Source organism: Macaca fascicularis, chromosome 8 (assembly GCF_037993035.2).
Source record: "Macaca fascicularis isolate 582-1 chromosome 8, T2T-MFA8v1.1".
In the NCBI taxonomy this organism is placed as follows: domain Eukaryota; kingdom Metazoa; phylum Chordata; class Mammalia; order Primates; family Cercopithecidae; genus Macaca; species Macaca fascicularis.
In genome coordinates, this window is record NC_088382.1 from 89,351,334 (window position 1) to 89,368,215 (window position 16,882).

Genomic DNA, 16,882 nt, shown 5'->3' on the forward strand with positions numbered 1-16,882 from the left:
CCGATTTTTCCTCATCTAATTTCGGTTTTGCTTTAAAACAAGAAAAAGCATCTGTTTTGCTTGTTTTAACATCACAGGTGACAGTCATGCACAGTGTTAAATAAGAATAACCAATATATGCACAGTATAACATTAATAATGTGATATTATCTGAGGGGACTATAATAAGAGGACTTTCCAACAATACAACTCTCACTGGACTAATACGGTGCCTAAAATTACAGTAGTCTCTTATTGGCTGAAAATATATTACATGTCCAGGGCAGTCTTAGCATAAGGGAAAGGCTAGAATCAAAAGACCAGGATTCTCTCTCATTTGTTTAACCTTAGTGAAGTTGTTTAACTTCTCAGTTTTTTCCTCTGCAAAATAGGGAATGGAATATATGCTTGCGAGATTACTGGTGTGCTTGGGGACATATTCTGCAAACTCTAAACTGCCATTTAAAATAAAGAGTTACTATCTTTCAGTAGGAAAAAAAAACATTAATTTCTCAGAACCAACTGACTAATTTGAATTCTAGCCTATTACCTAATAAAATGCTGAGAAAACAAGGCACAGGTAACTTTGAATTGGGATGGAGGAGATCTCCGAAGTGGGATAATATTTAAGAAGGGAGAACTAGGTATTTCACTCCAATGGGAGCCCCTCAAGTGGAATGGATCAAAATAAGGTGGCTACAAACGACGCTAGATGCAAGCATTGCCAACTTCTCAGTTTAGCCTCAGATCACCTCAATAAATGGCCCCAAATCAGAATGACTTACAACTCCCAATAGGTTCATTTATTCTTAAATTATGAGACAGGTACGGAGAGAAAGAGTGAAAATAAGATGCATCTTGGAATAATGCATTTGATTTGAGATATTTAAATTTTGTAAGCAGCCCTTCTCTATCAATCTCCATTTGAAATCAGGTTATTTCTATTTTTCATATTTGGAAGCATACAGCTATAATACCAGAGTCAGAGGAGGAATTTTGCAGATGCAGGAAAAATAATACTGAATTGCTGTTCTAATTGCCCTATAGACTTAGCCTATATAAATAATTATTCATAATCTTCTTTTATTCTGTAGTGTAATAATTTATTTTTCTTTTGATGGCAATGAAATAGGTTCATTTATTGAGGCCGTAAAGATGAAAATGAGAAACTGAAAAAAGATGAAGTTAAGCACTAGAGAAAAAAAGCATTTGAGTAGTTAAAATACTAAGCAGTAGAAGTAAAGGTTTTTGTTTTTGTTTTTTTCATTTCAAGCTTTCAAAAATGTTATGTGAAGGTGAATCTTATGCACTTAGACTCAAGAGAAAGAATGAAAATGTTGATTTGAGGAAATCTCACAATTCTTTTATATTTTCTACTACACAAAGCTAAAACCTGTATGCCTTCTTACTAAAATAACTTTATGGCAATGTTGAACATTTTTTAAATAATTAAAATATTATTTACTAACCTCATGAAGCAGTATTTTTTTCCTCTATACATTTCTTTACCCTACAAATCACTAAAATATGCTTTTTATCCTTTTTTTCATTTCCTACAATAAACATAATGGCATGTATTTGTTTCTTATTTAGTACACTTAAGGATAATGATAAAAGATACCTGACCAGGTATATTGTCCAGCTATTCTGAATTGAACAGACTGAGACTTGGAGCTGTTATCTAGCCAAGTGGTTTTTTTGTTTGTTTGTTTTCAGTGGAAAATAATTTTTATTGAGACCCCACCAGCTGCAAAATCTGTCCCTGACATTAGCTCCTTCTTCCTTTGCAATTTGGCCTTTCTTGAGTGGTCCCATGAATGCTTTCTTCTCCTCCATGGTCTGGAAGCGGTCATGTACAAACTTGGAGGTGGTGTCAATGAACTTAAGGTCAGTCTTCTCCAGAGCCTGCCATTTGGTCTGCACCAGCAAGGACTTGCAGAGGGTGGACACTCGCTTCTTAGTTCCCACCACACGGCCTTTCAGCATGAGAAAGTCACTGGTCACTGCACCATAGTGGACAAAGCCACACAGAGGATTGATGCTCTTATCAGACAGGTCACAGTCAGCGGAGGCATTATTCTTGATCAGTTTGCCGCCCTTGATAAGGTAGCTCTGGCTGATCTCATAGATCTTTTTGTTGATCTCAGTGCAGTGATGGTACTCTTTCTGCCCAGTGCGTGCCCCAGAGAAGTCCACACGGGCAGGATGCCATGCCCCAGTACAGGCTACCTTGCACAAGCCTCAGCAGATCTTGCGGGACAGCTTCTTGGTGTGCCAACGACTGGTGACCCCTTTGTAGCCTTTGTTCTTGGTCACCCCAATGGCATCAATCATCTCGTCCTGCCCAAACACCTGGTTCACAGGTACCTGCTGCTCAAGCCTGTCGCGGGCCCAGTCCAGCTTCTCAGCCACAGTGCCTCTGTTCACCTGGATCTCCATCAGGTGGGCCTTCCTGTGGTGCAGAGGAAGCAGGCGCATCTGGTTGTGGGTAATGATATGGATGACTTGGCAGTACTTCTTCATGCTGCTGAAGTCTTTCTCCAGCTGCTTCTTGCCATCCTCATCCCGCCATTTCTTGCAGTACTTGGTAAAGGCCTTCTTCTTAGATTTATGCCAGTTCTTATAGAAATGACTCTTGCACTCATCACTGATGTGCTCAGCGAAGACGGTCTTGAAGGTCCAGAGGTCTCAAGGGGTTCCTACGTAGCCCACAATGCCCACAACCACCATGGATGTCTCCACAATGGTCACAGCCTCTACCACCTCCTTCTTGTTCACCTTGGATCCTGGCCTGTCGACTTCCCACATGATGTGGGTCATGCCAGCCTTGTATCCCAGGAAGGCTGTGAGGTGGACCGGCTTGGAAGGGTCATCTTTAGGGAAGCTCATCGCCTCCTTGTGATGCCTGCTGCTGCACTTCCAAGGCAGGAAGCTGAGGGACCCCAGTCTGGGACCAGGTCTTGAGACGGAGTCTTGCTATGTTGCCCAGGCTAGAGAGCAGTGGCGTGATCTTGGCTCACTGCAACCTCTGCCTCCCAGGTTCAAGTGATTCTCCTTCCTCAGCCTCCTGAGGAACTGGGATTACAGGCTCCCACAACCACGCCTGGCTAGTTTTTTTTATATTTGTAGTAGAGACAGGATTTCACTATGTTGGCCAGGCTGGTTTTGAACGCCTGACCTCAAGTGATCTGCCCACCTCAGCCTCCCAAAGCACTAGGATTACAGGAGTGAGCCACTGCACCCAGCCAGCCAAGTGGTTGTCTTACCTTCTGGGGATGTTCTGCAAATGTGCATTGTTTTACTTGCCTTTATTCTCTGCCTAGATGTTTATAAATAACCCAGGATCATTAAACCAAACACAATAAACAGACAAATGAATAATCAATAACAATATAGTATGATAGATAATGTAATAAAAGTGCTGCAAGATTAAACAATATTGTCACATCACATTGTGAGGGCCATCAGGGACTTGCTTGTGTACTATGTGCAATGAAGCAGATGCATATTACTTTTCTGTTGCTGTGTAGCAAATTACCACAAGCTTAGCAGCTTAAAAAAATACCCACTTGTTGATTTCACAGTTTCTATGGGTCATGCATCCAGGCCTGACTTAACTGGGTCCTCTGCTCAGGGTCTTAACCCAGATGTTGGCTGGGCTGCATTCTCATCAGGAGCTTGAGATGCTCTTCCAAGCTCATGTAGGTGTTGGCAGAATTCCATTTCTTGCAGCTGTAGGGTTGAGGTCCCCATTTTCTCGCAGGCTGTCAGCCAGCAGGTACTCTCAGTTCCTAGAGGCTGCCCACAGTTCTTTGCTACACAATCCTCTCATCGGGTGTCTCACAAAATGGATGTTTACCTCTTCAAGACCATCAGGAATATTTCTTTTACCAGTCTGTTAGAACAGAGTTTTACAAAACTTGACATAACCACAGAGGTAACTCTCTCACCACCTCGGCTTCCTACCAAGAAAGAAAGTGAAATGAAAGTCAAAGATTGCAAGATGGTAATAGTGGTGTCAGGAAGAAATACGGATGTAAAGAAAGAAATCAAGTTAAAAGATAATGGGATTTTACCAAAGAAAGGAGTTTTCCATTAGAAAGACCGAAAGTAGAATAAAAAGAGCTAATCTATACATCAACAGAGTGAGAGATTTGCATGAAGCAGACTTCTAAAAGCTTAGAAAAGAAGAAAATAATGAGAACTTGGGGGAAAGTGTCCTTTATCTGAGGATTATTTTTCATTTTCTATAAAGTGGACATTTTCTTCAGGCATTTGTAAGTGTAAACACTGGGGTTTGTTTCAAAACCAAGTTAAGAATAATATATTTCAATATTCATTCACTAAAAGTAACTTTAGATCTAACTTTATACATGATATTAAACATTATGTACATTTTTATTTTCCCAAAATAATGATAGCTACTTATCAAGTACCTACCATACAGTATGCACTGAGCTTTGTAAAGATTGCCTCAATTCTTACAGCCCTGAAAAATATTAATATACATATTTTACAGGTAAGAAAGTTGAGATGCCAGGATATGAGGTCAAACTCCACAGGAGCTCAATTCCCATTGTATTCCAAGTGAGCTACACATCCAGGATTTGAACAACCTGGTCATATCAAATGACTTGTCCACATTCTCCCACCTAATAAGAAGAGGAAGCTCAGGCCTTCTGGCTCCAAAGCCTTCTCTCTCTTTATACTGCACCAAAAAGTAAATTTCCATTGATTCATAATTCCAGGAAATTCCACATTTCTGATTTGAGCTGCAGTTTTGTAGAGTTACTTCTTTACTGGGTATTTATTAAGCCTTTACTATCTGCCAAACATGGTATTTGGTGTTCCACATGTTATTTCCTTAATCGTCACAGCTTTCTGATGTACTTACTATCATTACTTCCATTTCACATACAAGAAAACTGAGGTGAACTCAGTTGTCCCTGACTCATTGTGCATAGCTAATCTGAGGAACCATGGGAGACAACACACACTGCTCAGTTGATTTCCCTACAACAGTTAATCTGAAATTATCTTCACATTTATCTCTTTCCTATTAAAAACTATCATGATACTTTGCAATGATTTATCATCACTCATCAGATTTTATAGTTACCTCCACAGAAATCTGTGGTTGATTAAGTAACTAAATTTGGAAGACATTTCAGTGATGAAAAGTGCTAAGTGTTTCTGTGAATAATAATTAGCATGGTACTTCAACTAAATTATGTATGTGAGTATTGGGAATCAATCAGCAGAGGCGAGTCAGCTTTTGATGACCAGAACCTGATAAGATGGATTAGTCAGGGCAGCAAAGATGACTAAAGCAGACATTAGCTGCAGCAAATGAATAAATAAATAAAAACGTATTGAGCACCTAGCTTGTACTAAGCACCATGAAAGATCCTGAAAACACAATGCTGAATAACACAGACATAATCTCTGCCCTCATGGATCTTACACTCTAGAACACAACATCATCAGAAGTCACCCCAGCCTGATGGAGTATGGCGCCATGGAACTCTTGTAATAGGCAAGCAGATCAGTGGAATGCAAGTACATGGCCATGGTGCCTGTGATCCAGAGCCTGCCCTCAAGCCCCTGGTAGCATTGAGACTGGGCGAAGCAGGGTTGCAGTACTGGAAAAGAACCACAACAAAGGCACATGGGAATATTTCAGGGATTCAGATACTGAAATAAGACAGTGACCTGCCCACAAGAATTAGGCAAGAGTTTGGTACTGCAAGTAAATCAGGGCCTGATCATCAAGAAGGTTAAGGTAAGCTTGGTCTTCAGGACTACTTTTATTTATTTATTTGTTTGTTTGTTTATTTGTTTTATTTTATTTATTTATTTATTTTGAGACAGAGTCTCACTCTGTTGCCCAGGCTGGAGTCCAGTGGTGCAATCTCGGCTTACTGCAACCACCGCTTTCTGAGCGCAAGTAATTCTCCCTGCCTCAGCCTCCTGGGTAACCAGGATTACAGGCGCCTGCCACCACGCCTGGCTAGTTTTTGTGTTTTTAGTAGAGCCGGTGTTTTGCCATGTTGGCTAGGCTGGTCTTGAACTCCTGATCTCAGGTGATCCACCCGCCTCAGCCTCCCAAAGTGCTGGGATTACAGGCGTGAGTCACCGCGCCTGGCCAGGAGTGGGTTTCTTAAAGCCCCATGCAGTCTACTAGAAACAGAAATGACCCCAGAGCCTAAGGGATGTGTAAGCCTGTATTCTCCCATCCTGTAGCTTCTGCTATGGGAACTGGAGAGGAAGTCAGATCAGCCATCTCACTTTCCCAGGCTGTTTTCTCTGTAAGATGACTCACTACATCTGCATAGCCATACTGAGATCCTGCCGCCACCTTACGTCCCCAACCAAAAGTTATCCAAACAATAGTCTCACATAGAACATTCCCCTGTCCTTACCAAAGAGAGATTTTTTTTTCATGTGTCTGTTGGTTGTATGCATGTCTTCTTTTGAGAAATGTCTGTTCATATCCTTTGCCCACTTTTTGATGGGGTTGTTTGTTTTTTTCTTGTAAATTTGTTTGAGTTCTTTGTAGGTTCTGGATATTAGCCCTTTGTCAGATGAGTAGATTGCAAAAATGTTCTCCCATTCTGTAGGTTGCCTGTTCACTCTGATGGTAGTTTCTTTTGCTGTGCAGAAGCTCTTTAGTTCAATTAGATCCCATTTGTCGATTTTGGCTTTTGTTGCCATTGCTTTTGGTGTTTTAGACATGAAGTCTTTGCCCATGCCTATGTCCTGAATGGTATTACCTAGGTTTTCTTCTAGGGCTTTTATGGTATTAGGTCTAACATTTAAGTCTCTAATCGATCTTGAATTAATTTTCGTATAAGGAGTAAGGAAAGGATCCAGTTTCAGCTTTCTACTTATGGTTAGCCAATTTTCCCAGCACCATTTATTAAATAGGGAATCCTTTCCCCATTTCTTGTTTTTGTCAGGTTTGTCAAAGACCAGATGGCTGTAGATGTGTGGTATTATTTCCGAGGGGTCTGTTCTGTTCCATTGGTCTATATTTCTGTTTTGGTACCAGTACCATGCTGTTTTGGTTATTGTAGCCTTGTAGTATAGTTTGAAGTCAGGTAGCGTGATGCCTCCAGCTTTGTTCTTTTGACTTAGGATTGTCTTGGCAATGTGGGCTCTTTTTTGGTTCCATATGAACTTTAAAGCAGTTTTTTCCAATTCTGTGAAGAAACACATTGGTAGCTTGATGGGGATAGCATTAAATCTATAAATTACCTTGGGCAGTATGGCCACTTTCACTGGGCCTCAGAGAAATGCAAATCAAAACCACAATGAAATACCATCTCACACCAGTTAGAATGGCAATCATTAAAAAGTCAGGAAACAACAGGTGCTGGAGAGGATGTCAAGAAATAGGAACACTTTTACACTGCTGGTGGGATTGTAAACTAGTTCAACCATTATGGAAAACAGGATGGCAATTCCTCAAGGATCTAGAACTAGAAGTACCATATGACCCAGCCATCCCATTACTGGGTGTATACCCAAAGGATTATAAGTCATGCTGCTATAAAGACACATGCACACGTATGTTTATTGCAGCACTATTCACAATAACAAAGACTTGGAATCAACCCAAATGTCCATCAGTGACAGACTGGATTAAGAAAATGTGGCATGACAGATTGGATTAAGAAAATGTGGCACATATACACCATGGAATACTATGCAGCCATAAAAAAGGATGAGTTTGTGTCCTTTTTAGGGACATGGATGCAGCTGGAAACCATCATTCTTAGCAAACTATCACAAGAACAGAAAACCAAACACCGCATGTTCTCACTCATAGGTGGGAACTGAACAATAAGATCACTTGGACTCGGGAAGGGGAACATCACACACCGGGGCCTATCATGGGGAGTGGGGAGGGGGGAGGGATTGCATTGGGAGTTATACCTGACGTAAATGACGAGTTGATGGGTGCTGACGAGTTGATGGATGCAGCACACCAACATGGCACAAGTATACATATGTAACAAACCTGCACGTTATGTACATGTACCCTAGAACTTAAAGTATAATAATAATAAATAAATTTAAAAAAAAAAATAAGAAAAAATAAATAAATAAATAAAAAAAAAGAAAGAAAATGTGGCACATATACACCATGGAATACTATGCAGCCATTAAAAAGGATGAGTTTGTGTCCTTTGTAGGGACATGGATGCAGCTGGAAACCATCATTCTCAGCAAACTATCACAAGAACAGAAAACCAAACACCGCATGTTCTCACTCATAGGTGGGAACTGAACAATGAGATCACTTGGACTCGGGAAGGGGAACATCACACACCGGGGCCTATCATGGGGAGGGGGGAGGGGGGAGGGATTGCATTGGGAGTTATACCTGATGTAAAGGACGAGTTGATGGGTGCTGACGAGTTGATGGGTGCAGCACACCAACATGGCACATGTATACATATGTAACAAACCTGTACGTTATGCACATGTACCTTAGAACTCAAAGTATAAAAAAAAAATAATAATAATAATAAAAGAAAAAAGAAGAAATATAAAAAGGAAAAAAAAGAGATTTTTTTTCTCTAAGCACAAATTAGACTGGTATTTCACAAGTTCTCTTGCCCAATAATGCTGTTTGGGAACAATTGCTGCCTTTTTTCCTGAAATCTGGACTCCCAATCTTTGCTTTAAGTGGTGAACTTGCTTTTAAAAATAAAACAATCCTGACAAAGGTGCCCACACAGCTGTGTGCTGCCTTGGATTGCAGGGGGCCTTCATCACCTGCTCAGTTCTCTGACTTGCATTCTTATCAGAGAGTCAATTTCTTCAAAGGTCCAAATTCATTTCCTTCTAATTCTGTGATCAATCCCTTTTATTCTGTAGAAGGCAATGGCTTTTTTTTTCTTTTGACATGCTTTCATTAGTTTTTCAGGACATAATCAGGGAGTCATTTTCCTTCGGTGATGCTATGTATATGCCTGTAGGCTATAATACCCTATGGTGAAAGGCACAAATTGCATGTATTTGATCAAACAAATTAGAACTACTGTCTCTTGCAGAGAGACGTGATATTTTTCCAAATGATAAAATTTTAGAACAGGATGCCTCTGGTGTCATCTACTGCAGTTTTTTTAATGACATTTCTTCTCAAGATAGTAATTACAAACTCATTTGCATGTAAGCTTGGACCTATACAATGCCAATGCTGCTAAATATTTAACAATAAGCATCTGTAAATATTTGAAGTTAAGCTATGTACAAAAAGTAAATGACTTACCTGTGAGCCTGTGGTAAATATTCAACAATCAAAATAGTCTACACAACTCCTAATGATTTAAACAATAGCTTACAAAGTTCTTTCCAATATTTCACAGTATTTTAACCTCAAAACAGAGTAGAGTTATTGATATAGTTTGGATGTTTGTCCCTTTCAAATCTCATATTGCAAGGTAATCCCCCAGTGTCAGAAGTAGGGTGTGGAGGGAGGGGTTTAGGTCATGGGGGCAGATCCCTCGTGAATGACTTGGTGTCCTCCCTGCAGTAATGAGTTCACATGAGATCTGTTTGTTTAAATGAGCTGCCACTTCACCCTTCTCTTTCTTGTTCCCACTCTCACCATCTGACACACTGGCTTCCCTTCACCTTCTGCCATGATTGTAAGCTTCCTGAGGCCCTCATCAGAAGCAGATACCGGCACCATGCTTCATGTACAGCCTGCAAAATCATGAGCCAATTAAACTTCTTTTCTTTTAAATTACTCAGTCTCGGATATTTCCTTATAGAAACACAAATGGACTAACAGAGTTATGATGCCCATTTGTCAGCAACATGCTCATGTATATACATATGGACCCTGACTATAACCCACATCTTCTAACCTCAAGTTCAATTTTCCTCTCCCCAATGGTCCATAGTCAAAAGCTGTCATCTATTTTATTCCTCAATATGTTTCTGTCCTGTATGGAAACTATGTTATATTCTACATTTTTAAATATCTTTTTCTTTGGAAGGTTTGTTCACAAAAGAAAAGCCTCTTCCAAGTGGCAGCTTAGTTATCACTTTAGTGACATGCATACCAGTGAAGATGCAATCTACAGTCCTTTGCAATCTTCTTGCTAGGCTCTTTAACATTTTCCATATGTGGACCTCCTTATTACTATAAAAGAATTTCAGAGAAATTCAGACTTACAGAGATAGGTAAGAATGTAGATTAGAATGGGAAGTTACCTACATGAAAACAGAAATAAAGCATGGCAGTGTGGTAAATTACTGTTATTCTGAGAGTGGCTGAGAAAGTTAAGGTAATTTAGGACAAAATCATGACCCAACGGACCATGAAAATATTGAATCCTTTATAAGAATACTCAGATGATTACCTCTGTTCAAAGTTGAAAATTTTTATATGAAAATAGATGCTTAAGTGTACCCAAATTTTACCTGTTTAATGATATTAAGAAGTAATATCTATCAAGCACTTAAACATACCAGGTACTACTGTTCCATGAGTTTTACTCTGAATTATCCAATTTAATCCTCAAAATATCTTTAAGGCTGAGTGCATGGTGGCTCACGCCTGTAATCCAGGCACTTTGGGTGGCCAAGGCAGGCGGATCATGAAGTCAGAGGTTTGAGACCAGCCTGGCCAACATGGTGAAACCCTGTCTCTACTAAAAATACAAAAATTAGCTGGGGGTGGGTGCACATGCCTGTAGTCTCAGCTACCCGGGAGGCTAAGGCAGGAGAATCACTTGAACCCAGGAGGCGGAGGTTGCAGTGAGCCTAGACTACCTAGACTGGGCCATTGCACTCCAGTCTGGGCGACACAGCAAAACTCCGTTTCAAAAAAAAAAAAAAAAAATCCTTTAAGGTAGGTACTGTTAGCCCAATTGTGTATTAGTAGATGAGGAAATTAAGACATAGAGTAATTAAGAACGTTGTTGAAAGTCATATTGTTAATGAGTGGCATTGCCTGGACTTGATCCAGGGTGTTATACATTGAGTAGATAATCAGGCATTTTGAAAGAATTAAAAGTGAAATTGCCCAAGTGAATTAAAATAGAAAAGAATATAAACTTCATAAAAAAGAAACTTGTGTACATCTTAACTCAATACCTGAATAGGAGGAATTTAAGACACTGGAAAGATAAAGACATATAGGTGGTTTCTAACAGGAGATTAAAGAATAGACAGACAACACTGCAAAAGGTTTTGCGTAAACTACAGAGAAAATAAGTCTATAAATAGGTTCATTTCTTATGCTTTTGAGTATGAATAATTGGGAGAACAACATTGCTGAATTCCTATTAGAAATCACATACAGACAACCTAGGATGATGACGAATGACCATCAATGGGAGCCTCAGCTTTGTAATTCTGAACAGGGATTTTTAAAAAATCATTATTCTCCCCTTTCCCCATGTTTTCCTCTCCCCATCCCCAACCTCTGATAATCACTTGCTTGATTGAATCTTTGTACAATCGATACATAAAGAAAAACGTCACATCGTACTCCATAAATATACACAATTATTATTTGTCAATGTAAAATAAAGAATAAATAATTTTTAAAAATTTTAAAAAGTATTGTCTCACACACACATACATGTGCACACACACATAATGCAGTTTGCATTTTTATTCTAACTGCCAATATTCATAACTTTATCAATGGTCAAATACTTGTCCCTCCACCTCTTCTATTTTCTCTCTATTCCCTTCTCTATTCGTATCAGCATAAGGCCTTGCAGCCATGAAAATCAGGTACGTTAACTTTAGTACGTTTCAACATAAATACATTGAAAAACTTCTTTTAAACAATGCCAGTATGCCATACTCACACAAAAAATAAATATATGATGAGAAACTTTATTATGTATGATTTACCAAAGGCCTCTATTTGCTGGGCCCTTTATAAGCATTATTTCAAATACTACATGTAACTTACATATATATGCACTTTACCTTGAGGAAGCCAAGAATCGAAGAAGTTAAAAGACTTGACCAAGGCCCCCGAGCTAGAACTATCTGAGCTAGAATTTAAACCCCTTCCAACTGACCCCAAAGACCCAACTCTTGCTGTGGTATCATTCTGTCTTGTCAGTGCTTGAAACTCAGCAAAACACAGCCACCATCTCTAGGGATTTTTATGACTAGAAAAAAAAGTCACATAAAATGATTGAGGATACCAAGACAAATTTAGAATTGGAGAAAGAATAAAGATAAAATGTATCACAGGCTACCCAAGATATATTAATCCACAGAAAATTTTGTCAAACAAATGTCACAAACAAGTTACATGAGGATATCGTTTGAACACACATAGAAAACAAAGACTAAAATGGCTATCCAGACCCTGAGAGGCACTAAATTGTTGTGGACACCTTTTGAGACATAGATAAGCCAATGCCTTCCTACTACATGCAAATAACTTAGAACAGTGTCTGGCTTATAGCAAATACTACATAAATGTTTGTTGTTGTTTAGTAACTTATTAAAATTGCCTCATTGCAGCTTTCAGTAATGGATTCTTGCAGCCATCATTCTACCTCTTCTGGCCACAGAGAATGGAAAACTAACTCAAACGAGGCCAACTGGATTTTCTCTACCAGAGGCTTTTTTGTTTTGTTTTGTTTTGTTTTGTTTTGTTTTGTTTTGTTTTGAGACGGAGTCTTGCTCTGTCACCCAGGCTGGAGTGCAGTGGCCGGATCTCAGCTCACTGCAAGCTCCGCCTCCCGGGTTTACGCCATTCTCCTACCTCAGCCTCCCGAGTAGCTGGGACTACAGGCGCCCGCCACCTCGCCCGGCTAGTTTTTTTTCTATTTTTTAGTAGAGACGGGGTTTCACCGTGTTAGCCGGGATCGTCTCTCGATCTCCTGACCTCGTGATCCGCCCGTCTCGGCCTCCCAAAGTGCTGGGATTACAGGCTTGAGCCACCGCGCCCGGCCTCTACCAGAGGTTTATCTGGAGATTGTTCATTGTCTCTGTTAGCATCAAACTGAGTAGAAAATTAGGGGTCTGAGAAGGTCATTTTCTACTATGTGTACAAAAACGTCAAACTGCTGAGAGAGAAGAAAATGAAGGAGCAGAGAGAGGGAGAGAGAGAGAGATCATGTGAGACCCGAAACACCATATGGGCCCAGAGGGAGAAAGACAGACAGGGAGGCTGCAGTGGAGCACAATGACCTCCCACTTCTTCTTCCAGCTCTCTGTAAGGTCTGACTTCACTTCTCTCATTGGGTCATTGTACCTTTCGACATGTTTTCATTTTTGCTTAAATTCTTTGAGTGGGTTTTGGTAAGTGACAATCAAATGATTGCTGATTGGAACAAAAATATATTCCAAAAGAATGGGAATACTAAGAAAACTTGTGAGAAACTCACATACCCATGTTCTAATTTATTTACTTCAGAAGAACCCTCAAGGATAACTTTAGATTGAAGTCGTTCTTGTAATACCCTGGGTAGAAATGAATTGACTGTGAGGGCCATTGAGTACACTTCAGTAGTTTGAGATTTAGACCTGTGCACTTTCTGAAAGGCTGTCTGGAACATTTTTCTGTAAGCAGTGCTACTGTAATGCACAAGATTGTATCTTGGTCAACTGAAAGGATTAAAGAGTTTCTTTTATTAACAAGCTTTCTACTAATAAATGAATTGGTCCAAAAAGAGGATTCTAACAAAGACTGCAGTACCCGGATGCTGTTGATGCAACAGCAGAGGAATATTAATACAAATTTTAGAGAACTTAAGCCCTCAGGGAAACATATGTGAACTGAGAGGAAGGAAATATTTTCCATTTCTTCCAAAGATTTTATATATTTTAGGTCAATACTGATAATGCAAAAAGAAATTTCAGCCTACCTCTAAGCACTCTCATGCAGATAATCTGTTTCTTTGGACTTCTTTTGCCTCACAGTCATCATTGTCTTATATGGAGCTCTTCTTTTTTTTTTTTTTTTTTTTTTTTTTTTTTTTTTTTTTTTTGAGACGGAGCCTCACTGTGTCTCCCAGGCTGGAGTGCAGTGGCGTGATCTCGGCTCACTGCAAGCTCCGCCTCCCGGGTTCACGCCATTCTCCGGCCTCAGCCTCCCAAGTAGCTGAGACTACAGGCGCTCGCCACCACGCCCGGCTAGTTTTTTGTATTTTTAGTAGAGACGGGGTTTCACCATGTTAGCCAGGATAGTCTCGATCTCCTGACCTCGTGATCCACCTGCCTCGGCCTCCCAAAGTGCTGGGATTACAGGCTTGAGCCACCGCGCCCGGCCAATATGGAGCTCTTCTAAAGGAATATGCAGGAATCAAAAATAAACTAAGAGCTATATTTTCTTCAGTTTTATGTTCAATGAATTTGCCTAACTCACAAATCCTGTTAGTCTAGTATAGATGAATCTTCTGTCTCTTTTGAGGATTGCTTCTAATGAATGGGCTGTGCTATGAAGTTTGAGTGCACATGCTTGTGCTGTGGCTATAAAATGGTCAGAGTGATTTCTATTATCTACAACAAAAAACAGTCTTTCCATTACACACACACACACACACACGCACACACCATAGTAATTTACATATAATTTTAATACGCTGAGGGCTACCTCAGCCAGGCTGCAGGAGTTTTTCTAGATTCTAGCTCATCATCAGTAAAGATTTCTTTACCTCCCTCCTTTCCATGCACTTATCTGTTCCACATTTCCACACTACACTACTGCACCTTTCCATGGTCCTCTTCCTAGAAACTCTACTCCCAAATCCCAGAATCCCCTTCTTATCCCTTCATACCAGTACAATGATTTCTGGCTTGCAGGGCACCACTTCCTAAATTGTGAAAAATAAACTAGTAGCCCGATGAAGAGTCTCCACTCACACCTTTGTGTATTTAGGCAAGCAAGGAGGAAAGGTAAGTTACTGACATCCCAAGTTAGAATTCCAAATGTAATTTTTCAATAGAAGCAATAATATAAATAAAAATAGATATTTAATGTTATTCGTATTGTTCTTCAGTTTCTTTCACTCATTTTATTCATTTATTTATTTAACAAAACATTTTATTGTCTTCTGCATTCTAGGCACCACTCATGAATCTGGAGATATGATCATAAGCAGATAAAATTATGAATGTTTTATGGATTGGTTTTAATACATAAGCATGATATATAACATTGATTCTATAGGAAATTGTGTACTGAGTTCCTGATAACCAACTTATAGCATACAAAAATCCTATCAATTAGTTGAGGAATTCATAGATATGTCTGTATCTGTGCATATATAAATGTTAATTTCTCAGTCAACAATGTAATAGTCCATTCATTCATTCATAGACACACAGATAAATATGCATCTATCTATATAGTACGCCATAGGAACTGGTGTCCAGACCTCAAATCACTGGTCATAACCTCTTCTCATTTTTCTCCAAGACACCATATCAAATTTATAATATATATTTTAAGTCTAAAACAAAGTTCCAAATCTAAATACTTTTTAGGTTTCTCTATGAATAATGCATGGTTACTAAAGGCATGTGCTTTAGAATCAGACAGATCTGGGTCCAAATCTTAGTATTTTTGTTACTTTGCACAGGTTATTAGACTCTCCCAAGCCCTAAGTTTCCACCTGTTAGTATTATCTATTAATGTTTGCCTTTTAATATTAAGTATTCACCTATTAATATTAAATGGGAACAACAGTACCTATCTCATAAGGTTGACATGACAATTAAATCAAACCAAATATAAGCATTACAAATATATCTTAAGCCACTAGTACAAGGTAAATATTTTTTAAAATTATACCTATTTATATGAAATGGTTATACTTCACCTATTTGTGAGCCAAACATCAGAAAAAATTAAATGATTTGGAATCCAGTTAGGAACAATAGGCTCTGCATCCTCTTCTAATGAAAGTACATAGGAACATGAAAGTAGATAAGTCCTATTTTGTAGTTAGGTAATTTTATTTTTCTTTCCATCTCTAATTCTTATGATTTTATCATGCTTCATAATATGTGTTTAAATATTCCCTTTTACAAGACTCAAAGGAGGCAAATATAGTAATTCCATGAATACACTGATATGGTTTGGCTCTGTGTCCCCACCCAAATCCCACCTTGAATTGTAATTATCCCTATGTGTCAAGGGCGGGACCAGGTGGAGGTAATTGGATCATGGGGGCAGGTTTCCTCATTCTGTTCTCATGATAAGTGAGTTCTCACAAGATGTGATGGTTTTATAAGCATCTGGCATTTTTCCTGCTTGTACTTACTCCATCCTGCTGTGCTGCGAAGACAGTGCCCCCTTCTCTTTTGCCTTCTGCCATGATTGTAATTTTCCTGAGACCTCCCCAGTAATGTGGAACTGTGAGTCAATTAAACCTTTTTCCTTTATAAATTACCCAGTCTCAGATATTTCTTCATAGCAGTGTGAGAACAGACTATTTCAGTATGTTGGTACCAGGAGTGGGATGCTGCTATAAGGATACCAGAAAATGCAGAAGCAACTTTGGAACTGGGTAACAGGCAGAGGTTGGAAAAGTTTGGAGAGCTCAGAAGAAGACAGGAAAATATGAGAAAGTTAGAACTTCCAAAGACTTGGTGAGCTCAGGAGACAGGAAGATGTGGGAAAGTTTGGAACTTCTTGGAAACTTGTTGAATGGTTTTGACCAAAATTTATCAAAACCAATGGTTTTGATAGTTATATGGGCAATGAAGACCACAAGGCTGAGGTGGTCTCAGATGGAGACGATGAACTTCTTGGGAACTGGAGTAAAAGTGACTCTTGCTATGCTTTAGCAAAGAGACTGGCAGCATTTTGCCCCTGCCTTAGCAATCTGTGGAACTTTGTACTTGAGAGAGATGATTTACGATATCTGGCAGAAGAAATTTCTAAGCAGTAAAACATTCAAGA

At 39.3% G+C, this 16,882-nt stretch overlaps 1 pseudogene; it reads right to left on the reverse strand.

Annotated features, from left to right (window-relative positions):
• Positions 1-1,656: 1,656 nt before the first annotated feature.
• Positions 1,657-2,883, reverse strand: LOC102140581 (large ribosomal subunit protein uL3 pseudogene; annotated as a pseudogene).
• Between the last annotated feature and the right edge of the window lie 13,999 nt (positions 2,884-16,882).